Source organism: Hyla sarda, chromosome 7 (genome assembly GCF_029499605.1).
Source record: "Hyla sarda isolate aHylSar1 chromosome 7, aHylSar1.hap1, whole genome shotgun sequence".
NCBI lineage: Eukaryota > Metazoa > Chordata > Amphibia > Anura > Hylidae > Hyla > Hyla sarda.
Window position 1 is genome coordinate 39918867 of NC_079195.1, and position 27121 is coordinate 39945987.

At 43.5% G+C, this 27121-nt stretch overlaps 1 long non-coding RNA gene across 1 annotated transcript in view; it reads left to right on the top strand.

Annotated features, from left to right (window-relative positions):
• LOC130282739 (uncharacterized) overlaps positions 1–24129 on the top strand; it is a 92310-nt gene extending 68181 nt beyond the window's left edge. Inside the window, exon 3 of the long non-coding RNA XR_008846512.1 lies at positions 23945–24129. This is a non-coding gene — a long non-coding RNA (uncharacterized LOC130282739). The remainder of the gene's footprint in view (positions 1–23944) is intronic.
• Positions 24130–27121: the final 2992 nt, after the last annotated feature.

Sequence of the window (27121 nt, forward strand, 5' to 3'; positions counted from 1 at the left end):
AAGCCAATGGATAAACCACTAGACACCACAACTAGGGCACTAAGCTTATAGATTAACCCCTAGACACCAGGACTGGGGTACTAAACCAATGAATAAATCACTTAACACCAGGACTAGGGAACACCAGGACCTCAGGATTGAGGCATGAAGTTATTGGAGACCATGACTTGGACCAGTAGACATTAGGACTATGGAAAGAATACAATGTACTAAGCATTGAACCATTTGCATTGGGCCCCACGAGCATGTTACGTCTATGTGCGGTGCACACTGGAAAGGCAGCAGATGTTGTGTAGGACTAGTTGGGAGTTGTAGTTCTCTAGACATAGTTGATGATGTCACTGTAGCTAGAGGGTAGTGACTGGACCCTGGGTACTTTTATTGTTGCCTTAACAACCCTTTGTCAATATGGGCCTGCATATATAAGATAGTCTGTGACCCCGGGGCACTCTGATAGATGTGGTGTTTGAGTGGAGAAGTGTAATGCCTTTGATGTTGGTGCAAATAAATGTAACTTGACACACTTACAATTAGCATTGGCTTTCCTGAGGAAATGTTTTCTTTGAAGCAGAGACAGGATACAGAGGATACAGAGACTGATTCCCCATTAGCATATAGGAGGAAGTAGTGTACCCCTTAGTAGCTTGGATACAAGCGTAAAGAGTCTCTAGGTTGATGAAGACTTTATTCACACCACTAGCACTTTAAGAGTTATCTTATATAGTCTACATACAGTAACTACTCTGCTGTAAAGGAATTTTCATAGGTTGGCTCCTCATGCCAGTTTTGTGCACTACAATACCCTATAGCAAGGTATAGGGCAGTAAGGACAGTGGCATGGAGAGGACAAAGCACTAGCTCTGGGCAGAGGCCCACTAGTAGTCCAATAGTTGCAGAGGAGCACTTGTCCCTTTCTTTTCCCTTCTGAAATAAGGCTGTTCTCTACCTCTCGGAGGTGAAATATGACTTTTAGAAGACATCCCTGCAGCTTGGACTGATAGTAGCTTGTGAGTGTATATATACTTCACAAGATGCTGTAAGAATCACAGTGGATGAACCATGATGGCTAGACTTGAAGATTAGGTTGAATAGTTTTACAGTTAGAGAAGGAACAAAGTCTCTGCTCAGTAGGCATGCTGCCAGAGAGAAGCTTACAGGAGCTCCTGCACTGGCCAGGGCCAGACCCAGACTCAACACTGACTAGTTTTTTCCAGCAGATTTTCATCAATGGCATATCCCGCTTATAGCTGTATCAGTTTATGCACAGACACACTTCACAACTCACTCACTCAGTTCATCAGGAGTAGGCATGAGTGGGATTAAGAAAATAGTCCCACACAGCAGCTGCTGAGCCAGCAAGGTGGTAGCATGGTTGGCAGTCAGAATGATTGCAGAAGTAGAAAGTCTGGAGACAAACATGCCTAGGGTAGACCACCTGCTTCGCAGTAGCCTACCTTCCCTAGAGGTAATGGAACAGGGGTTCTGGAGTTGACGGCAATAGCAGTCAATCATTGCGGATAATTTTTCATCAAGCATCCGGAGGAGATTAACATAGCCACATGCAAGATGTGTCGGCAGAAGGTGAAGCGTGGCCAGGGTCCCAATGTTGGCACCAAGGCCTTGCGTCAACATATGCAGCGTCACCATAAAGCAGCCTGGGAGAACCGTGGCTCCGATGTGGTGGTTTAGCCTGCTGCATCACCCAGTGGCATGACACTCCCTGTGACGCTCCACCTCAGCCGAAGGGAGCTGTGTGTCATACCCATCTTCTGTCACTCCTTCTACGAGTCAGTCATTCTGCCAGCAATCCATCGTCTGGAAGAGACAACAGTCCAAGAGACAACAGTATGCGCCCACTCATCCAATGGCGCAGAAGTTGAATGTGCTCCTGTCCAAGTTGCTGGTGCTGCAGGCCCTCCCTTTTCAAGTGGTGGACTCTGCACCTTTCAGAGAACTGATGGCTTGTGCCGAGCTGAGGTGGAGAGTCCAAGCCATCATTTCTTTGAAAGAAGGCAGTACCAGCCCTGCACAATTTTGTGGGAACAGAAGGTGGGCCAGTCCTTGAGCCTGTCAGTGTTTACCAAAGTGAACGACAGCGCCAACTTGTGGAGTTGCAACTACATTCAGGGACAATACATGTCCTTTACGGCCCACTGGGTGAATGTGGTTCCTGCACAGCTACAAATGCAACTTGGACTGGTCACGTCACTTCCGCCTTCGCGCTCTCAGGCCGTTGGTCCTGTGACAGTGAACGACTCTTCCTTCTCATTCTCCACCGTGTCCTCAGCCTCCACTGCACGGACAAGTCTCAGTGCCCCTCCAGCATACCATGTGTGCAGGGCACGGGGGTGTCACTCTGTTCTTCTCATCTGCAAGACATCCTAACAATGGGAAGGAAACTTTGCATGCACTTCAGCCACTCGTACACTACAAAGCACACCCTCCTTGAGCTGCAGCATCAGAACGGCATCCCCCAACATAGACTGATTTGTGATGCTTCCACACGTTGGAATTCCACCCTCCATATGTTGGATCGACTATACGAACAGAGAAAAGCCATCACCAATTTCTTGATGATTCAAGCGGATAGGGGGACTCCCCTGTGTAACTTCAATGTCAACCAGCGGCAGCTCATACATGACACCTGCCGTTTGCTCAGGCTCTTTGAGGAAGCCACATTATTAGTCAGTCGCCAGGATTACGGGATGAACCACGTCATTCCACTGCTTCATCTACTACTACACATGTTGGAAACGATGGCTGGTCAAGACACTGGAGATGTGGGGCTTACATCTCACGGCCACATGAGCCCTGTCGGGACTGAACTGGAGGAGGGGGAGGGGCACAGTGGAGCATAGTTTAGGTTTTGCGAAATGGGAGGTTTTATAGTCATCTGACAGGAGAGGAGGAGTAAGAGCAGCTAGATGAGCTAGAGGGTTATAAGGAAGGCGAGACAGAGGACCCAGACACACCATGGCAGTATGCAGTGGAGATAGAGCCAGGGAGTCCCTCCAAGTCACTTGCACATATGGCACGATGCATGCTCACTTGCTTGCGTAGTGACCGCCGAATTGTGACCATTCAGCAGCAGGATTACTTCTGGCTCTCAACCTTATTGGACCCTCACTACAGGCACAAAATGGGGGCCTTTTTACCCACTGAGAGGGAGGACAAACCGACCTACTACATTGACATCCTACATAGTCAGTTGGCCGATGCTTATCTGCGCCATTGTCCATCCTCTCGCAGGTCTGACTCGGGGGGGGGGGGCCCTCAGCAATCACCTTCCACTGCCATGGCTGCTAGGGAGGGGTGGGGTGTCAGGAGCAGTACCAGCTCCATCAGCAGCAGCCTGAGTCTACTGTCGTTGATGAGTAGCTTTCTTCATCCGCATATTGAAGCAACTCATCAGCAGCAGGTAGACATGGAGCAGGACCTGAACCAGCAGGTTATGGCATACCTTGACATGACCATGCCAACACACCTTGAAGATCCGCTGGACTTCTGGAGAGCCAAACTTGATTTGTGGCCGCAACTAGAGTTTGCCCTGGAAAAGGTGTCCTGCTCGGCCAGTAGTGTGCCATCAGAGGGGGTGCTTAGTGCGGCGGGGCCATAGTAACCCCAAGAAGAACTCGTCTGTCCGAGAAAAATGTGGAGAGACTGACCTTTGTGAAGATGAATCAGGCATGGATCAGCCAGGATTTCCACCCACCAATGCCTGATGCATCAGAGTAGATTGACCATGGTGCCACACCAACACTTCACAAATATTGATAGCACAAAACAAGGTGCTGCTCCCCTGTTACAGACATTCCTCAGCTTCAGACCACAAGTAAATACTGAGGATATGCATTAGCTAAAACATAACTTTTCTTAGGATAAAATATATGTACCCTAAATTTTTTAAATCAAACAAAAGGAAAGGTGTGCAAAAAACACCATGTGCCACCTACACCACCAAGTATTGATATGATGCAAAGACCCCTAAAAGGTGGAAAGGACTAACGTATGGTCCATTGTAACCAGTGGGGGTAAAATCTTCCCCTGTAAGGCCCTACTCTTGCATTATTAATTCCCTTCTTGGCAAGTGTTACTTGCCCTAAAAAGGGCTGCCCCACACTGGAACCTCCCCCTATTATCCCCCTACAAACACTGCCATTTCCCAGGGTCTTTAGGAGGAAATGGAGAGAGTTTCCTGTGTGGGGCTGCCCTTTTTACGGTGAGTAACACTTGCCAAGAAGGGAATTAATAGGGCAAGAGTAAGGCCTTACAGGGGAAGTTTTTACCCTCACCTTCTACAATGGACAATACGTTGTTCCCTTTCAACTTTTCTAAGGTAAGTGTTACTCATCTTAAAAAGGGCGGCCCCACACAGGAACCAATCCCTATTTCCACCTAAAAACCCTGGGAAATGGCAGGGTTTGTAGGTAGAAATAGGGAGAGGTTCCTGTGTGGGGCTGCCCTTTTTAGGGCGAGTAACACTTGCCAAGAAGGGAATTAATAATGCGAGAGTAGGTCTTTACAGGGGAAGTTTTTACCCCCACCGGTTACAATGGACCGAACGTTGTTCACCACGTGCTGATGCCACCCCAGGCTGTCTCATTCTGCCACCATATGTTCTCCTCATGCTGTTGCCACCTCCATGCTATCTCATTCTGCCACCATATGTTCGCCTCATGCTGATGCCAGCTCCAACTGTCTCATACTGCCACAATATGTTCTCCTCATGCTGCTGACACCTCCAGGCTGTGTCATTCAGCCACTATATGTTCTCCTCATACTGCTGCCACCTCCAGGCTGTGTCATTCAGCCACTACATGGTCTCCTCATGCTTCAGCCACCTCCAGACTTTATCTTTCAGCCACTGTATGTTCTCCTCATGCTGCCGCAAACTCCAGGCTGTGTCATTCAGCCAATATATGCTGCCGCAAACTCCAGGCTGTGTCATTCAGCCACTATGTGGTCCCCTCATGCTGCAGTCAACTCCAAGCTGTGTCATTCAGCCACTATATGTTCTCTTCATGCTGCCGCAAACTCCAGGCTGTGCCATTCAGCCACTATATGCTGCTGCCAAACTACAGACTGTGTCATTCAGCCACTATGTGGTCTCCTCATGTTGCCGCCAACTCCAGACTGTGTCATTCAGCCACTATATGTTCTCTTCATGCTGCCGCCAACTCCAGGCTGTGTCATTCTGCCACTATATGTTCTCTTCATGCTTCCGCCACCTCACCTCCCCGCTGTGTGATTCAGCCACTATATGGTCTCATTATACTGATGCCACCTCCAGGATCTGTCATTGTGCCACTCTGCGACAGTGATTCTAATAGCGACACCGCTAATCTGATCTGCATGTCATACAGAATAACAGTATTATTTCACTAAACCAGCACACAATGACAAGAATAGACAGATTTGCTTAGAAATAGAGAAATCTGACATTCCTTGCAGTCTGCTTTTACCTTCTTATGGCAGGCACCATATGGGATAATAAAGTTCCATCGTTGAAACAAACATTCATCATAGTTAATTTATCTGTAAACACATTTTTTTTTTTGCTTTATATACATTTTTTGTCTACATGAAGAATTGAGTAACTTTGTATCAACAATACACCCCTGTCTTGTACTAAAATTGAATTACATCCTGTATTATACTCCAAAGCTGTACCCACTATTTTACTGATGGAGTCACTGTGTAGAGCACAAACATTATATTACTTATAGTAGAAAAAATACTTGTGTTAAGCTAGAAAAGATAAAACAGTATCACTTTTTGCCAATCCATTAAAAATTTTTACTTGGTAGCAAAAAGGCACAAGAACATACAAAACAAAAAAGACCCAAAACGCATTTCAGGTCAAAAGACCCTAAATCATAGCAATACTGTTTCGTGGGGGTATGTGAGTACTGGAAGGACCCAGGATCTGCTATCGGTGAAGACCCGTTCTAGTGGTCAAACAGCATTGTTACCATTGACAAAGGAAATGGTTAAAACCCCATTGCCAATGTATTCATACATTTTCACAAGGAATACGTTTACATTGGTGTCAAATCTCTGGTCAGGAACTAGGTCATAGACCCTATTGATTTTAACCCCTAGAGGATGCAGGACGTACACAGGGGCGGACAAACCATATGTGCAGCAGGTTCAACTGCACAAGGGCCCAGCAAGTAAGGGGCATAGCTATAGAGGTATCTGTACACTGGGCCCAGGCCTTGAGAGGGAGCCCCTTAAGCTGTCCGGGCATGCTGAGAGTTGTAGTTTTGCAACAGCTGGAGACACACTGGTTGGTAAACACTGTGATATATAGATAGATAGGTAGACTGGGCATAGATCAGTGTTTCCCTACCATGGTGCCTCCAGCTGTTGCAAAACTACAGTCCAGACATGCTGGGAGTTGTAGTTTTGCAACAGCTGGAGACACCCTGGTTGGAAAACACTGATCTATGTCCTATCTATCTATCTCATATCTGTCTATTTATCTATCCCATATCTATCTATCTATATATCTATCTATCCCGTATCTATCTATCTATCTATCTATCTATCTCTCATATCTATCTATCTACCTAAATTATAGGAGCAGGGGGTTAATGGAAGCAGGGGGGGGGGGTTTAATGGAAATGTGTGTGTGTGTGTAATGGAAGCGCAGGGGGAGAGAATGGAAAGAGGGGCAGGATGGGGTGAATGGAACGAGCAGGGGGGTTAACGAAAGCAGGGGGGTTAAAGGGTACCTCTCATCAAATAAACGTTTGATATATTTTAGATTAATGAATGTTGAATAACTTTCCAATAGCATGTTAATGAAAAATATGCTTCTTTCTATTGTATTTTTCCCGATCAGTCCTGTCAGCAAGCATTTCTGACTCATGCTGGAGTCCTAAACACTCAGAGCTGCCAGCCTGCTTTGTTCACAGCCAAACAGGCTGTGAACAAAGCAGGCTGGCAGCTCTGAGTGTTCTCCTTTGTGAACAAAGCAGACTGGCAGCTCGTAGTGTTTAGGACTCCAGCATGAGTCTGAAATGCTTGCTGCCAGGACTGGTAGGGAGACCCCTAGTGGTCATTTCTTCAAAGTGGAAAATTTAATAGAAAGAAGCATATTTTTTAATAACATGCAATTCTAAAGTTATTCTGCATACATTAATCTATAATATATCAAAAGTTTTTTGGATGAGAGGTACCCTTTAAGGGAAGTGGGGGTGTATGTGTAATGGAAACATGGGGGGGGGGGGGGTAAATGGAAGCAGGGGGGGGGAAATGGAAGCAGGGGGGGGGGGTTGATGGAAGCCGGGAGGGTAATGGAATGAGGGGCAGGATGGGCTGAATGAAAGAAGCAGGGGGTTTAATGGAAGCGCATTGGGGGGAATAGAAGCACGGGGGGGAGGAAGGAGGGGCAGGATGGGGTGAATGGAAGGAGCAGGAGGGGTTAATGGGTGCAAGGGGGTAGTTGAAGCATGGGGATGAATGGAAGGAGGGGCAGGATGGGGAGAATGGAAGGAGCAGGGGGTAATGGAAGTAATGGAAGTGGGGGGTGAATGGAAGCAGGGGTAGGAGGGGTGAATGGAAGAAAGAGCAGGGAGGTCAATGGAAGCAGTGAGGGGGGGTAATAGAAGTGGAGGATGAATGGAAGGAGGGGCAGGATGAGGTGAATGCAAGGAGCAGGGGGTTAATGGAAGCAGGAAGCAGGGGGGTAATGAGAGCGGGGGGGGGGTTAATAGCAGTGGGGGGGGTTCCTGAACAATAGACATATGGGGGGAGGGCAGGCACATTCTTTGCACAGGGGCCCTTTGCTGTCTGTGTCTCCGCCCCTGGACGTACATGCATGTCCTAAGACATCTCCGGTTGTATAAGAGTGCTTATGGCCTAAGAGTGATTCATACTTGGTGGGTCCTGGCTGCTGTCAGGCCGATGGGGCTGATGTCCATCATTAACCCTTTAGACACTGCAATCAAGGTGTACCAGGGTGATACGGGGCTTGTGCCACAGGATCAGTTCATCGGTACCCCGATGAGATCTGTTCCCTCCGGTCTGGTTATTGGGCCGGGGGGGTTAGAGCCAGGGTACTTTTGTACGTCGGGCAGTGGTGACCCTGAAGTCCCTAAACTCACTGGGTGGATGGGACCCACTGAGTGGCAGCACTGCACCATTACTCTACACCTTGGGCACTCACCCTTGGTATTCTAGCCTTCTGACTAGGATTAGGGACATTTTTATAGTTCCGACCAGATGACGGACAAGACCACCTATTTATTTGTCTGTCTTTTTTTCACTGTGCCCCATTTGTTGTATTTATATTCACCAGGATGGTCAGGGTGCGGAAGTCCTTCTGGGTGTTCCTCCTGGCAGTCTAGGGGAGGTGTTTGTGGCCTTCTGGTTCCACACCTCCCTGCAACCCTGGGTGTCTCAGCTTCAGCTAAGATGCCATCAGAATACGACTTCACGGCTGACACCCTAGTTAATGCCTAGGTTGATGCTGGGAACACTTGCGGTCCCTTAGTAGCTTCAGCAATAAGGAACATCAAACCCAGGCCCTTGCAGGAGCCTTCTGGCCCGTAGGGATGTTTGATTTGCACTCCATCTAGATGCTGTTAATGGACCGCCGATAACACTGATCGATGCTGTGCTAATACACAGCATTGTTTGGTATTTGCAATTGAATGACTGTAAGTAATAGTCCCCTATGGGGACTAAATAATAATGATTTTTTTTTTAGATAAGCCCCTTCCCTAATCAACGTATATATCACCTCCATGTTCTCATTTGTTTTTTAAAATAAAACAATGTAACAAAAATGAATATAAACATATTTGGTATCACTGCATATGGAAATGTCCAAACTATTTAAACATAATGTTAATTAAACCCCACAGTTAAAGGGGTTCTCCGGTTCTTACACATCTTTTCCCCTATCCAATGGATAGGGGATAAGATGCCTGATCGCAGGAGTCCCGCCGCTGGGGACCCCCGGGATCATGCACGCCGCACCCGGTTTGTAATCAGTCCCCGGAGCGTGTTCGTTCTGGGACTGACTACAGGCGACCACCGGGCCGGCGGCGTGTGACATCAGGCCCCTCAATGCAAGCCTATGGGAGGGGGCGTGACAGCTGATTACAAACGGGGTTCCACGTGCATGATCCCGGGGGTCCCCAGCAGCGGGACTCCCGCGATCAGGCATCTTATCCTCTATCCTTTGGATAGGGGAAAAGATGTGTAAGCACCGGAGAACCCCTTTAATGGTGTAAATGTAAAAAAAATACCAAAGTCCAAATTATATTTGTTAACTTCATATACCAGAAAAAAACTTAATAAAAAGCGATCAAAAAGTCCCATCAAAACAAAAATTAGCCTCATACCTCTCCATATGCAGAAAAAGAAATGTTTTATAGAGGTCAGAAAAGGGCCTTTTTAAGCATGCTCATTTTGCTTAATAAAGTTATAATTTTAAGTAGTAAAATAACACAAAACCTATATAAATTGAGTATCATTGTCATCGTATGGACCGATAGAATAAAGATAATATGTAATTTCAACCAAAAAGTGCACTGCATGGAAACGAAACCTCCTAAAATTTGCTAAATTGTGTTGTTTTTTTTATTACATTTTTATTTTATTTTTCCCCACAAATAATTTCATTTTTGGTTTTGCCAAAATAGATTTTGTATTGTGATGTCATTATAAAGTACAATTAGTGGCCCCAAAAACAAGCCTCATATGGGTCTGTAGGTGGAAAACTGAAAGCAATACTGCTATTAGAAGGGGAGGAGGAAAGAAGGAACGTGCAAAAATGAAAAATGGGGTACTCCAGTGGAAAACTATTTATTTTTAAATCAACTGGCGCAAGAAAGTAAAACAGATTTGTAAATTACTTCTATTTAAAAATCTTAATCCTTCCAGGACTTATCAGATGCTGTATACTCCAGAGGAAGTTATTTTTGAATTTATTTTCAGTCTGACCACAGTGCTCTCTGCTGACACCTCTGTCCATGTCAGGAACTGTTCAGAGCAGGAGCAAACCCTGATAGTAAACCTCTACTGCTCTGGACAGTTCCTGACATGGACAGAGGTGTCAGCAGAGAGCACTGTGGTCAGGCAGAAAAGAGCTACACAACTTCCTCTGTAGTATACAGCAGCTGATAAGTACTGGAAGGATTAAGATATTTAAATAGAAGTGATTTACAAATCTATTTAACTTTCTGGCATCAGTTGATTTAAAAAAAAAAAAGTCCATGGCGGAAATTCTGCTGTGTGAATGGGACAGCGTAATCCAACTGAACAAAATGTGCAGTTAAATTCAGCATAATTCTAAAACTGTTTCTTAGCTATACATTTGATTTTTTTCTGCAATAAACAAGAAAGAAATGTTCATGACACAACAAACTGACTTTTTAAAAATTTTATTTTACAGAGTGTGAACACAACTTTAAAGGGGATCTCTGGGGAAGTTAAGAAAAATAAAAATGTCCCAATGCCACTACAATACCTGTTCTGTGTCCCCTGCAGTTATCCATGAGGTTTTGGCAGCTCCTTTGGTCCCTGATGTCTCCTGAATATTTTTTTTCCTTGATTGCAGCCCAGAAGTCAGTGCAGCTCTGTGTAATGGCTGCCACCCAATTGCTTTCACTATCTGTGTGCATGCTGTGTAGTTGCATACACACTGTACCGGTCTTTTCTTTCAGACTATCCTTCCCACCCAGCAATAAATCATGCTGTGCTCTGAATGGCAGCAGTCAGTGATTAGATCTACAGCAGGAAAGGAGAAGCATTATGTGCTGAGGAGACTAAGAATCTTCACTGAGCTTCTCTCACGGCAAGCTCCTCACACAGGGAGGGGAGGGGAGGTCTGCCTGTGAAGGCAGAGCTCTAGACCAGACAGAAATCACGTGGTGTTGTCTTGAAGGGTGGGGGCTAGGTCTCACTGAGAGGTTTACACAAAGACAAGCAGGATCTGAATATGACATCATTCTCTCACTCCCTGCATGTAAGTGACAGTTGAAAGAGGGAAACTGCTCTATATAACCAATAAATTATATTTAGACAAATACATAGGTTGGTGAGAGGGAAAGCATGAGCTATGGGTTTTGTTCCCTGGAGTACCCTTTTAAGTGAATTTCCACTTTTGGTCATAATTATTATTTTTATTTTTATTAACATTATGTACCAACTTTTGCCATGAAAACCAATTATCGACCTGTTTTGGATTTCTGTTTGATACATAATCGACCTCTGACCACAGCATACATATAAGAAATCATTTTGATGCACCTTCAACCCCCCCCCCCCCCCCCAGAAAAAAATAAATAAATAAACTGTCCCATCAACCATCACTTTCTTGAATAGTTCTGTGGTGAGCCACGGGGTGTGAGGTGAGGTGTAAGGGGCAGCTGGTGTTGCTCAGGGGTAGATGGTATTAACACCTTTGTGTTCGTGACGCCAGTGCGTAGTTTTCCTATATAACCACATGAAGGTAGTACCGCTAGTCCTAGGTCAGGCAGGGGCAATAAAGAGTCCAAGGCCAGGTTAAGGGTAACAGTAGCTTTTACTGAGGTTAGACAGGTGTTACAGTCTATATAGTTCAGCCAGTATCCCAGAGAGGTGGCCAATGGCACAGAGAGACCTCGCAGGCTAGCTGGAACTTGCAGTATGTAGACTGATTATAATGCAGACCACGGGGACTAGACAGTAGACTTGACTTGACTCACTCGATGGCTGACTATTAGAAGACTTGAGCTTACTTGCAATTGACAGGTGGCTGCAGACTTTAGGCTTGAGGCCTCCAATGGCTGGACACAGGCAGTGGGACAAATGACTGGACTTGACCTCAGCAGGAAATTAAGTGTGATCATAGAGCGAGATTGCAGCTCCCCCCCCTCCTTATAAAGGGGGGCTGTGCAAGGAGCCCATAGGATACTTGGGAGGTCACCTGGTCACTTGTGTTCTCTGGGTAACAATACAATCATATGACTTAAACATGTGACATAATCATGTGACTAACAATACAGGTCCTTTACTCTTTCATGTGAAAACTTATATACACAGGGGAGACACTGCAGGGGAGCCCTGGGGACACGTAGGGACTCAATCTGACGGGACTGTAGGTCCATATACCGTACTGGGACACCACAGTTCCGTCTTTCGTTTTCACATAATAACTGACCTTCCTGGAGCTGTACATTTCTATATATAAATAGCACTTCCGATTTTATTGGAGGAAACATTGTGAGGTGTTAGATTTGGTAACCGCTTCTGTTTGTGGAGTGGGCCAGAGCAGAGATCCAGTATATGGTGTTTTTATTTCTTTAAGTCACTTAGTAGTTTTACTACGTGTCGGTGCGGGGATGTGATTAGATTTTCGTGCCAATATCTTGGATGATCGTGTCACCTCATGCCCTCAGCTCTTTTCTGAATTCTTCCTGTCGCCCGGCATCATTAGATATGTTAATTATTAATTATCACTAAAAGCAGTATTGCTGCATTGCTATTCTTGATCTCTCCGTTATCTCTTTTTCCCTTTCATTCTGAAACACGATCTGTTCTCTGAATGATTTGACTCGCGCCCCCTCCCATGCCCCCTCCCGAGTCTGGCGCACCTCTTTACCTGCTGCTGTCGATGCATTCTAAACTGCTAGAAGTGAAGACACAGACGCTTAGCAGGCCGCACTTCAGACTTAATCTTCCTCGACTGTCTCTAGGAAGGATGAAAGCCCAGTCCGTAACTACTCAAGTAACCTTTCCCGTGTCTGTTGTGCAGAAAACAACACAGAAAATGCCTATTTTGGCAGCAAGCATCATTTCCTCTTGAATCAGGTCTGAGAGCAAGAAACAGATGTTCAGAATAATAGCGTGCATAAGAAAAGCCCACGCTTCATTTTATAAAGAAACGCCAAGCTGCACTTAAAGAAGTTGTACAGGATTTAGGAGACATGTTTTTTTTTTTCTTCCAAAAATAACACCACACCTGTCCACAGGTGGTCTGTAGTGCTGCGGCTCAATTCTGTTCACTTCAATACCAGACACAACCCATAGACAGGTGTGGCGCTATTGCTGAAAAAAAGCAAAAAAAAATTCTAATCCTGTACATCCTCTTTCAAAGGGGTTGTCCAGTATTAGAAAAATGTTGCTTCTTTTTTTTTTTTTTTTTTTTTTTAAGATGTAGCACTTTTTTTTAATGCTGGATAACCTTAAGGATGCAGGGTTTTTCTGTTTTTGCTTTTTCATTTTTTCCTCATCACCTTCTAAAAATCATAACGCTTTCAATTTTGCACCTAAAATTCCATATTATGGCTTATTTTTTTGCGTCACCAATTCTACTTTGCAGTGACATTAGTCATTTTACCAAAAAATCCACGGGGAAACGGAAAAAAATTCATTGTGCGACAAAATTGCAGAAACAATGCCAAATTCTGGGGCTTCCGTTTCTACGCAGTGCATTTTTCGGTAACAATGACACCTTATCTTTATTCTGTAGGTCCATATGGTTAGAATGATCCCCTACTTATATAGGTTTGAAAGAAATCATAACTACATGCAGGAAAATTTATACGCTTAAAAATTGTCATCTTCTGACCCCTATAACTTTTTTATTTTTCCGCGTACGCTTTTTATAAATTTTTTTCATTATATAAAAAGTGACCAAAAATACGCTATTTTGGACTTTAGAATTCTTTTGCGCATACGCCATTGACTGTGCAGTTGAACCGGTTGCCGACAAAGGATGAGTCGGCTCGTCCTGAGACGGCAACAGTTGTATGACGCGGACTCCATACTCGAGCCCACGTCATACCGCTCAGTCCCAGCTGATTCCTATAGCTGGGGGCCGGCGTTAATAGCCGTCATGCAGCGATTGCCACGGGTGGCTATTAACCCTTTAGATCGCCGCTGTCAAAGTTGACAGTGGCATCTAAAGGGACATTTTAAACGATCCCTGGTGGTCCAGTGGGGTGGATGCCCCCCCCCCCCCCGCAGCGCGATCGCGGGGGAGCGATCCACTTCTGAGGTAGCCAGAGGGCTTACCTCTCCTGCTGCGGCGGCTCCTGCGCTGAGAATGATAAAGCCTGGCAGGACCAGGCTTTATCAATCGAGCGCAGAGCACACAGATCAATGTGGTTGTATGAAACCACATTGATCTGTATGAGGAATCTAGTCATTCCTCCTAAAAGTCCCCTAAAGGGACTAAAAGTGTAAAAAATTAAAAGTTTAAACAAAGTTTAAAAACTCACACATTAACCCCTTCCTTAAATCACCCCCCTTTTCCCAAATTCCATATAAGAAATATGTAACCATAATAAAAATAAACATATGTGGTATCACCGCATACGTAAATGTCCAAACTATAAAAATATATAATTAATTAAACTGCACGGTCAATGGCGTACGCGCAAAAAAATTCCAAAGTCCAAAATTGCGTATTTTTGGTCCCTTTTTAGATCATGAAAAAATTTATAAAAAGCAATCAAAAAGTCCGATCAATACAATGGTACCGCTAAAATCTTCAGATCATGGTGCAAAAAATTTGCCCTCATACTGCCCTGTAAATGTAAAAATAAAAAAAGTTATAGGGGTCAGATGACAATTTTAAACGTATACATTTTTTGTGCATGTAGTTATGATTTTTTCCAGAAGTACGACAAAATCAAACCTATATAAGTAGGGTATCATTATAATCGTATGGACCTACAGAATAAAGAGAAAGTGTCATTTTTACCAAAAAACTTACTGCGTAGAAACGGATGCCCCCAAACTTACAAAATTGTGTTTTTTCTTAAATTTTGTCACGCAATGATTTTTATTTTTTTTTTGTTTTGCCGTAGATTTTTGGGTAAAATGACTGATGTCTTTACAAAGTAGAATTGGTGGCACAAAAAATAAGCCATCAAATGGGTTTTTAGGTGCAAAATTGAAAGGGTTATGATTTTTAAAAGTAAGGAGGAAAAAACGAAAGTGCAAAAACGGGTTTAAGGGGCCCTTAAGGGGTTAAATAACATTATATTTTTATATTTTGGACATTTCCACTCGCGGCAATACCACATATGTTTATTTTTATTCACACAGTTTTTTGTTTTTTTTAAATTGGAAAAGGGGGGTGATTCAGATTTTTATTAGGGAAGGGGTTAAATGATCATTATTAACTTTTTTTTTTTACACTTTTTTTTCCACAGTGTTATAGCCCCCCCTAGTAGCTATTATACTGCACATACCGATCTCATACACAGATCATTTCCTTGCATTAGCACGGCAAAGATCAGTGTTATCGGCGGTCATTTGCTCAAGCCGATCGGACGCGACAGAGGCAGGTAAGAGACCCTCCTGCTGTGTCCTAGCTGATTTCACCACGATGGTCCTGATCATACTGGGACAGACCCATTGTGATGCTGTGTCACGGCGTGACCCCGCATTGTATACCAGGATCGGGCGCAGGGCGTACAGGTATGCCCTGCGTCCTTAAGAGGTTAATTTAACATGCTTTGTTATATCCATCAATATGTTGACTCATCTGATCATCTCTTTTGATTATGAGCCCATAGATTACAAAAGGTAAAGCCTTAAAGGGTTACTTATCATTTTAAATTACTTTTCAGCATAAGCTACCCTGTGTGTGTACATGAGGAACAGCACTATTTCTGCCCATTGTATAGCTTGAATATGGCACTTTTCAGCAGATTTCTGCTTTATCTATAATTTGCAGTTCTCCCAGAGCTGCTAGGTGGTGCTTCCCTTTCCCTTCATAGACTTGTCTTGCTTGTCTTGCAGACACAGGACAAATCTGAGCTGATTTTCAAAGAAGAAGGTTTGAGCAGCAGAAGGCAGAGGGAGAATCTTGACAACAGCATTTTTGTTTGATTGTATGCACAGTGCAAAAGAGTGAGTCTACTTTATGACTGCATCATTGAAAGGGAGCCACTGAACAAAAAAGTGCCCATACATACAGTCACCAAGAAAAAACAGGAGTACAGTTCCTCGAACAGAGACAAGAGATTGGCAGGGTGGCTGCAGAGTCCTATCCATGTGTAGTCCCTTCCTTTAGCAATACTCTGGAGTTGTCACCTCCTCTAAAGATAAAGAGTTTCCAGACCCCAGTGCAACCTCTGCTTTTTTCTCCAGTTTGTCCTGATGACAGCCCTGCATTCTAAGATGCTGCTGGCCCACATTATCAGGGAGTGGGAGCGCTGTGCAAATCAACTGCGGCACTGGTGCATTGAAACTGCTCAGCTGGTGTGTCCCATCACCAGCATTCCTTATCTCTGTTATACACCCTGCATTCCTTGTCTGTTATCACCTCCTATGATTTGACCTTTTGCTTGTGCCCTGACCTCTCCTGTCTGCTTTCCTGTCCTGACTTTGTTTTGCCACTAATTTAGTACTTCGCTGGCCTCTTTTGTATCCTTTGTCTGCTGATTTTGTATTGTTTTTCCCATGTGTTATTTACCAGCACTGTTTGATGCCTCAACACTAGGACCAGCATAGGGACCGTCGCCCAGTTGGGGGCTGCTATTAATGGTGGAGAGCCCAGAAGTAATATCTGTATTCTGTGTTTTTCTGTGTTGGTGTGTACTCACATGTGCACTTCATGCCTGACCAGTTTTTGCATGTTGTGTGCTTTGGTCAGGATAGTTTTAATGTTTTCAGCCAATAGGCTCCCAGGTGGAGTTATTTAAATCCCACTGCTGGTATTTGTGGCTTCTAATTGCACATTGTTTCAGATAACACCTTAGTCTGTGTCTGTTCACATATATCCTAAATTCTGCCATGGCTTCTTATCTTGTATTTTTGTTTTTAGATTTTAGCCTTGTTATATTTGTACTTTGCTCGGGTTTTTAGTTTTATGCTTTGTATATACTGTATTTTGTGTACCATGTGTAGACCCTTTTTCAGATTGTATTTTCTTATCAGTCCTGTTTAGTTCTTGTAGTCAGTCCTGTTTTGTTCTGTATTTAGTAATCCTGTTTAGAATCTTGACATGTATTCCTCCATGTTATGGAATGTGGCTATTGAAGTTTGTCTTCTATCAAGTATCTGTTTAGTGTGAATTGTGTTCTAGTAATCCTGACCTGTATGGTGCCTGACCATCAGTTAACCTGTTCATCCCCTGCATACTCTGGTCCTGTTATACCGTGTTATTATCCTGTTATCCAAACTTGTTCAAATTATCATATCTACCATTTATCCTGTATCTGGTTCCTGAACTGATTTTCAGTATGCTATATCTTGCCTTGATATTTCTGTGTGTTGCTATTCAGCATTCGAGCTACATGTTAGGTCTTAGTCCTGTTTGTTGGTTATTGTGTTAACCCTTCGTGTTCTTGACATGTACCCCGACCTTGTACACTTTCATTTGTTATTTTGACTCTGATACCCCATCACATTAGGGCAGTGTGTGGACCGTCTTTGTGGTTGTAGATCCGTTGCACAAGGCGGATATGCAATAGGAAGGAACAGGGGTTGTGGGTGAAAATTGGACATCACCTCTTCCCTGTCCATACTTGACATTTTTATGACACCAGAGAGGTAGGGACAGTGGTTCGGGCTAGATTCAGGTTGCACTGCTCCCTGACAAGTTGACTCTGTTTACTTTGCCCCAATCTACACAGCAATGCCGAAAACACAAAACTAAATAAAAAAACTTTTTCTAAAAATTACAACCAGCACACAAATATTTTTTTATGATTCCCAGCAAATTTTATGATATAATAAAGGGTGTTTTTATAAAGATCAATTGATCCCATAAAAACAAGCCCTTCTGTGGCTCTGTGTGTGTAAATAAAAAAGAGTTATAGCTCAGCTCTTAGAAAATGAGGATTTACAGACATGCCAAAAAACACTGACAGGGGGAAGGGGTTAAACATGATTCTACTACTACTAATAATAATGCCATAGCAAATAGCAGATCTCTATTACACGTTTCCCCTAATAGCCTGTAGTAACATATGGAGTCAGTTTTAAGCCTTAATTACATATTTCAGTCTTACAAAACACATGGGTAAAATATAAGTGTGTGGATATGTTGGAGCAGCAGGATCTAGTGAGAAGAGACACAAAGCGGCCATTTTAATAAGGAATATTTTATCTAGAATAATTTCACTTTAAGACTACAGCATGTTCCAATTAACTGCCCGGTTGCAATGTGAACACTGTCATAAAAATCAATAGATTAGTAAATAAATCCCTATAAGACTGTGGCCGATTCAAAAAGGGAACAGACAAAGTGCAGCAAAATGTAAGGCGCCCTCAAGAGCAACTTTAATCACCCTCATTGGTTCTGCACCATCACGCATCTTCATTCACTTTACTGTGACATGTCCTACAAAGGTTACAGCGACCAAAGGGATTCTGGGAAATAATGGTGCCAGTTATGTATAGATCACTGTCCGCTCTGAATGTACAAGAGACAAAAAAAAAAAAAAATATATATATATATATATATATATATATATATATTAATACACATAGATACAAACTCAAAAGCCTAATAGTATATAAGTCCATACATAAATATAGAAACCCACATAGATATGCATAGACATAAATACACACACAAATATGTTCTCAAACTCACATACTTAAATACACACACCTACAGTATGCACCATTATACACATCAGCACAAACTGACATACATACATACATGTTGTCCCTGAGCACGTGGGGGAAGCCTAATGTCTATGATGTTTGCACAGACTGAAGAGGAGATTTTTCTATATCTATATATCTCTATATCACAGTGCTCGATATACTGTGGCTCTTCAGATGTTGCAAAACTAAAGCTCCCAGCATGCCTGGACAGCAAACGACTGTCCGGTCATGCTGGGTGTTGTAGTTTTGCAACATCTGGCGGGCCTTAGTTTTGGATAGCACTGCTACGGCACAACCTAAAAAGCAGCAGCAGCAGCATGGAAGACGTTATAAAGCAGTACTGAGCAGTGTGAATACAGCACTGAAATGAGATATAACACTCATCCAAAGCTGCTGCAGTTTCTTTTTGTTTTTATTTCTGCCTCTGTTCCACTCAGCAACTAAGTCCTATGATATCTATGCATATATATATATATATATATATATATATATATATATATATTGAAAAGTGTCTTATTTCCGCTTGTACTATTGATTTCCGCAAATTTTTTTGAAAAGTTATATATTTATACTTATTGAGTTCAGGTGTTGCAACCACAAGTCTCAGGTGCAACCGCTACCTCTGCACCCCCACCCCCCATAGCTGCACCTCTGCTGGTAACAAGGATTGACGGAGAAGAGGAGATTAATCTGCCCTATTTCTTTATAGCCCAGTGGTCTCTAGGAGTTGTAAAACTACAACTACCAGCCGTTGGCTGTCCAGGTATGCTACGATTTGTAGTTTTGCAGCCTCTGGAGGGCCATAGTTTGAAGTCTACTGCTATAGCACAACCTAAAAAGAAGCAGCAGCATGGAGGACATTAAAGATCACTGAGCACTGTGAATGCCACACTAAATAAGATATATCACTCATCCAAAGCTGCTGCAGATTCTTTTTGTGTTTATATCTCCCTCTGCCTTACTCAGCAACTAATTCATATGATATAATTTTTATATATATATATATATATATATATATATATATATATATATATGAGCATCTAAAAGGAGGGAGCATGGGGTTATACAGCATGGTCAAAAGTAATTCATACTTATTGAGTTCAGATGTTGCAACCACAAGGCTAAAGTTGTGGTGTCGTGTGAGGGTAATGTGCAAATAACCTTTGCCTGACGCCAGGGAGTGGTTAACCTATACACCACCCGAGGTTGAGCCAGCTTCTCCTGGGCCAGGCATGGGGAAATGAGTACTCCGTTGTAAGGTAACGGAAAAACTGACTTTACTGAGGCAGGATAGATGGTAAAAGCCGTTACAGCTCAGATTGGTATAAGGGGAGGTGCAAGGTAAACCTTAGAAGCTTATCGGCTTGCTGGGACTTATAGTTGATTGTGCTGTATGTGACTGACTTGCTGTATGGCAACCCACGCTTGACTTTAGTGACTTGAATGGCTGACTTCTATGCCTGACTTGACTGACTTGGACCCCTGGGACTTTGGTGCTTACCGCTATGCTTGACAATCACCTGGGTGCAGGGGATTTAGAAGATGCATGGTTGCAGGATTAGACTTGAAGCCCCCTCAGAACACCTCACACTCACTTCAGACTTCTCCAAACTGTACCTAATCATTAACTGAACTCTGAACTCCTACCACACTATATATGGGTCAGATTTGGAGGACTCCCATTGGGCAGATAAGTCATATGGTTCACCTAACACACACTCCCCTAACAACAAGGAAAAATGTATATATATATATATATATATATATATATATATATATTTATATATATCCAAAACTCTGTACATTGGTTTTCTGCAAGGTTTACACGGTTCACGTCAAACCTGCTAAAGTGGGCGTGTCAACGTAATTTAAGAATTTACTATATATTTTCAAAGGCTGTGAAGACAATTTACTTAAACAATATCATGTAAAATTCACACCAGCTTTGAGGTGGTGTTAAACCTATATGATTTTTTTTTAAGCCTAGACAAATAATATGTAGCTATATGTAACTATTAAAAGCAGTTTAACCCCTTAATTACTCATATAATTTTGCCCTTAACCCCTTAACGAACACAGACGTAAATGTACGTCCTGGTGTGGCGGTACTTAGCGCACCAGCATCGGAGCGGTGTTCGTGTCATACACTGCAGGACCCACCAGTAATGGCCGACATCAATACAGATCACGGCATCTGCGGCAATGCGCATCTGCCGTGGGGATCCGATCATCTGTAATGGCGACCGGAGGTGCCTTCACCTGCCTCTTGCCGTCTCCTCTGGTCTTCTGCTCTGGTCTGAGATCGAGCAGACCAGAGCAGAAGATAGCCGATAATACTGATCAGTGCTATGCCCTATGCATAGCACTCAACACTATTAGCAATCAACTGATTGCTATTGATAGTCCCTTATGGGGACATAAAAAGTGTTTTCCATTTTTTTTTTAAATGTAAAAATAAAAAGTAAAAAAAAAGTAAAAAATCCCCTCCCCCAATAAAAACGAAAATAGTCCCTTTTTCCCATTTTACCCCCAAATAGCGTAAACATTTTTTATAAACATATTTGGTATCACGGGGTGTGTAAATGTCCGAAATATCTAAATATAATGTTAATGATCCCGGACGGTGAATGGCGTAAACGTAAAAAAAATAAAATAAAAATAAAAACTTCTGCTTTTTTGTCACATTTTGTAAAAAAAAAAGTTTTATATATGCAAATGTGGTATCAATAAAACGTACAAAAAGAGCCCTCATGCCACTCCATATACGGAAAAATTAAAAAGTTATAGGTGGTCAAAATAGGGCGATTTTATATAACTGATTTTGTACAAAAAGTTTGAGATTTTTTTAAGCGGTACAAAAATAGAAAAGTATCTAGCCATGGGTATCACTTTATTCGTATTGACCCACAGAATAAAGAACACATGTAATTTTTACCATAAAGTGTACAGTGTGAAAACAAAACCCTCCAAAATGTGCAATACTGTAGTTTTCATTTAAATTTCCTCTGTAAAAAAATAATTATTTGGGTTCGCCGTACATTTTTTGGTAAAACGAGAGGCTTCATTACAAAGTACAATTGGTCATGCAAAAAACAAGCCCTTATATGGGTCTCTAGAAGGTTGAGGAGGAAAAAATTAAAATGCTAAAATAAAATTGGCCTGATCCTTAAGGTCAAAATGGGCTTGGTCCTTAAGGGGTCAAAGGGGTATTTCAGGAAAAAACTTTTTTTTTAATATCAACTGGCTCAAGAAAGTAAAACAGATTTGTAAATTACTTCTATTAAAAAATCTTAATCCTTGCAATAATTATCAGCTGCTGAAGATAAGTTGTTCTTTTCTGTCTGTCAATGGTGCTCTCTGCTGACATCTCTGCTTGTCTCGGGAACTGCACAGAGTAGAAGAGGTTTGCTATGGGGATTTGCTTCTACTCTGGACAGTTCCCGAGACAGGTGTCATCAGAGAGCACTTAGACAGAAAAGAACAACTCAACTTCAGCAGCTCATAAGTATTGAAAGGATTAAGATTTTTTTTTTATAGAAGTAATTTACAAATCTGTTTAACTTTCTGGAGCCAGTTTATATATAAATTAAAAAAAAACTTTTTTTTCCTGGATAGCCCCTTTAAGGACCAATTTTTTTTATTTTTTTTAAATTTTTTTTTTATAATTACTTTTACTACCGTATATACTCGAGTATAGGCCGAGTTTTTCAGCACGATTTTTCGTGCTGAAAACACCCCCCTCGGCTTATACTCGAGTGAACTCCCCCACCCGCAGTGGTCTTCAACCTGCGGACCTCCAGAGGTTTCAAAACTACAACTCCCAGCAAGCCCGGGCAGCCATCGGCTGTCCGGGCTTGCTGGGAGTTGTAGTTTTGAAACCTCCGGAGGTCCGCAGGTTGAAGACCACTGCGGCCTTCAACATCATCCAGCCCCCTCTCACCCCCTTTAGTTCTGAGTACTCACCTCCGCTCGGCGCTGGTCCGGTCCTGCAGGGCTGTCCGGTGAGGAGGTGGTCCGGTGGGACAGTGGTTCCGGGCTGCTATCTTCACCGGGGAGGCCTCTTCTAAGCGCTTCGGGCCCGGCCTCAGAATAGTCACGTTGCCGTGACAACGACGCAGAGGTGCGTTCATTGCCAACGTACTTCTGCGTCATTGTCAAGGCAACGCCTCTATTCCGGGCCGGAAGCGCGGAGAAGAGGCACCCCCGGTGAAGATAGCAGCCCGGACCACCTCCCCACCGGACCACCTCCTCTCCGGACAGCCCTGCAGGACCGGACCAGCGCCGAGCGGAGGTGAGTACTCAGAACTAAAGGGGGTGAGAGGGGGGCTGGATGATGTTGAAGGCCGCAGTGGTCTTCAACCTGCGGACCTCCGGAGGTTTCAAAACTACAACTCCCAGCAAGCCCGGACAGCCGATTGCTGCCCGGGCTTGCTGGGAGTTGTAGTTTTGAAACCTCTGGAGGTCCGCAGGTTGAAGACCACTGAGGGCGAATGATGAGAAGAGGATGATGAAGGGGGGGGTGTGGGATGATAAGGGGATGATGAAGGGGGGATGTGTGGGATGATAAGGGGATGATGAAGGGGGGATGTGCGGGATGATAAGGGGATGATGAAGGGGGGATGTGTGGGATGATGACAAGGGGATGATGAAGGGGGGATGTGTGGGATGATAAGGGGATGATGAAGGGGGGATGTGTGGGATGATAAGGGGATGATGAAGGGGGGATGTGTGGGATGATAAGGGGATGATGAAGGGGGGATGTGTGGGATGATAAGGGGATGATGAAGGGGGGATGTGTGGGATGATGACAAGGGGATGATGATGAGGATGTTAATGACGGGTCTGGATGATGACAGGGGGGATGAGGTATTTCCCACCCTAGGCTTATACTCGAGTCAATAACTTTTCCTGGGATTTTGGGTTGAAATTAGGGGTCTCGGCTTATACTCGGGTCGGCTTATACTCGAGTATATACGGTATATTCTTTTTTGCAGCACTCATTCTCAAAGTCCTAAAGCTTTTATTTTGTCACCTACACACCATATCATTTTTTTTAACCTCTTAAAAACCAAGCCCATTTTGACCTTAAAGACCAGGCCATTTTTATTTTTGCATTTTCGTTTTTTCTTCCTCAAGCTATAGCTTGCCCTGAAATTTTGGTGCATAGCTCGGCAAAAGTGGTGAAAAATTTTAACTAGTTGGTGTGTAAAATCAAAAAAGTGGCATGAAATTTTTTGAACCATATATTTAAAAAAAAAAAAAAAAGGGGGGGGGGGGTCCTTTGGGAATCTCAAGTAGATTAATAATTAACGAAAAAGAGAGAATGTGCAGAAAAATACATCAGTCTTTGAATTTTTTTTTTTGCTATTTATAGAGCCAACATGTTTGAGAATTCTGCACAATGAGGGGAAAATCTAGAATATCAGTGACCCAGAGACACCGGGAGTTAGAGAACTGTTGCCTACATGATTAGTATTGAATTCTACTCCTGGTTCAGTAAATTCTCCAAATCAGACTCTAATTGCCTCTTATATTGTTCTTCCAAGCAATACAAACACAGTTATGGACATGGGAAGACAAAGGCAGCCCTGGTCAAGAACTGAGAAAAAAACTGAGCAGATTTAAAGGAAGACTCTACAGGAAAATAAGAGCAGCCTTAAAGCGGTACTCCACCCCTAGACATCTTATCCCCTATCCAAAGGATAGGGGATAAGATGTCAGATCGCCCCGTGATGTTCGTGACGTCACGAATCCGCCCCCGTGTGATGTCCCGCCCCGTCCCCTCAATGCAAGTCTATGGGAGGGGGCGTGACAGCCGTCACCGCCCCCTTCCAAAGACTTGCATTGAGGGGACGTGGCGTGACATCACACGGGGGCGGAGTTGTGACGTCACAGACTTCCATGGTCAGGACCTAGACCCTCCAGCGCTTCCGGACAAGAAACAGGTCGGTGCCGCATGCTATATTGCGGCGGGACCCCCGCGATCAGACATCTTATCTCCTATCCTTTGGATAGAGGATAAGATGTCTAGGGGTGGAGTACCCCTTTAAGTGTTTACTGTGTGTGAGTTATAAAATCTGTGCACTCCATGCCTTCAGTGTTAGGCTAGGTTCAGACTACATCATTTCCGCCTGAAATTCCGCCTTGAAATTGCAGGCAGAAATTCCGCTTGTTAAAATGTACAGTGTAGTGAATGGGTTTCCGTTCACAAATTCACACGTAGGAATTTGTGAAGCGGAATTTGTGAACGGAAAATCCGCTTGGAAATTTCCGCCTGAAGAATGGCGTTGCTCTTTCTTCAGGCGGAAATACACCCGGAACACATTGCAGTCTATTGGAGGCTGTAGTGTCCTCGCGGTTCTAGCGCTGACTGATTCAGTTGGCGCTGGTCGCACTCGTAATCTCCGGGGGCGGAAATTGTCTGCCGGGAGATTCCGTAGTCTGAACCTAGCCTTACAGTATGGTTTCTACATTGTAGCAGCCGTGCTTCTGGCAAAAATGTAAGACGACTGCCCCTTCCCAACCAGAAGTTGGCGGATGCACACAGTCATAAGATAGCTAAGTTCTGCGCTGACCTAAGGATAGGCCAATACTTGCAGCTTCTGCAGAACCTCTTTGAGAGGTGTGGGATATGGCACTCACTAAATCTGGTTCATTGCACCTGTCCACAGAGCGGGGGCATCAGCCTGGAAACATTTTTCAATGTAAAGCTAAGCTGAAAATTACTATAGGTGTGTATTAAAATCAGAAGCCCCCCTCTCTTCTGGTACATTTGTAATTCTCCACATCACCCCACCATCTAGCACTTGTTTAAATGGGCACTGACAGAATAAATAAAAAATTGTATGTGTTGTATGTCTTGGCAAAACTTTAACCTTTCTAACATACTTTATAAAAAAAATGTATCTCCTTTTTATAGAAATCATGGCTAATAAAAAAAAAGACCACTGGGGGGCCCCATACCATCCAGAACATAATAGTATCCAGCTGCAGTATCTTATGTGTCCCAGATGAAGCACAGGCTGGGACAAAGTCCTGGAAATGGGGGCGGGACCAGCACTCCTCTGTGCTCACTCCTATCCTATCTATCAGACTCCTGTCTAAAAACAGAGAGGAAGCAGTTACAGAGCAGCCTGCGGTGATTGGATGAATCTGCATGAATTGGATGGATCTAAGGATAAGCCAATACATGCCGCTGCTGCAGAACCTCTTTAAGACAAGGAAGGGACTCCTCATGTCCAAAGATGTTATTAGAATTCAATGAAAAATCTCTCCCTCTATCGTGCCTATGATGCCAAGTTATGTCTTAAAGGGGTACTCCACTGGTCAGCGCACGGAATGTTTAGTTCAGAATGCTGTGTGCGCGCTGTGGGGAGTCGGCTATGCCCCCTCATGAAGTCAGGCCATGCCCCCTTAATGCAAGTCTATGGGAGGGGGAGTGACAGTCGCCATGCCCCCTCTTATAGGCTTCCATTGAGGGGGAGTGGCCTGACATTACAAGGGGCATGGCCGACCCCTGCAGCACGCACACAGCATTCGGAACTAAATGTTTCCCGAATGCTGGCCAGTGGGGTACCCCTTTAAGTGCTTTACCTGCCTTACATGTGTAGGGTGGATCGGCCCATTTTTTGGGGTAATTTTATGGTCCCCCCAGGGACTCTTTTCTCAAGCCTTTCCCAGGATCTGGTTTTACTTGAGAAAACAGCTGGTCTGCAGGATGCTTTGGCTTGAACAGGTCACTGACTAGGCCTTAATTACACTAACCAGACCTATAAGGTGCAGTGTGACTAAAGTAGATGGAAACACTTATACTCTGATGTCCATAGTGATGTCATAATTCTAAAATAACATGTACAGTGATGTCACAGTACAGGAATAATGTGTACAGTAATGTCATAATAAAGAAATAATATGGATAGTGATGTCATAGTACAGGGATAATGTGCCTAGTGATGTCATAATAAAAAAAATAAAGTGCACAGTAAGGTCACATTATAGGAATGAGGTTAATAAAGTTCAAGCCGTCACATTGTAACCTTACAGAAAACCCAGGGGAGGCTATTAAAGAATATATGGGGGAGATTTATCAAAACCTGTCCAGAGGAGATGTTGCTGAGTTTCCCATAGCAACCAATCAGATCGCTACTTTCACTTTTCAGAGGCCTATTCAGAAATGAAAGAAGTGATCTGATTGGTTGCTATGGGCAACTCAGCAACTTTTCCTCTGGACAGGTTTTGATAACTCTCCCCCATGGAGATTATAGTATGAATCCAGAGCATTTCTCTTTATTTTATGATATCAGGCCACAATACATTCTACCTACATGTGATAATTCTGGAAAACACCATTCAAAGGGTTAATAAATATGACTTAAAGGCCATCGCTCAAGCAGAACGCCATTATGCTCTCGAATACTAAGAGACATCTAATCTGAATAGTCGATGGTGACGGCTTCCATGTGGCACCAGCTTTTTTCTTCCACCTAAGAACTCAACAGTGAATGGGACAAAAAACGCAACAAATGAACAACCATTCCTCACCACAATGTAA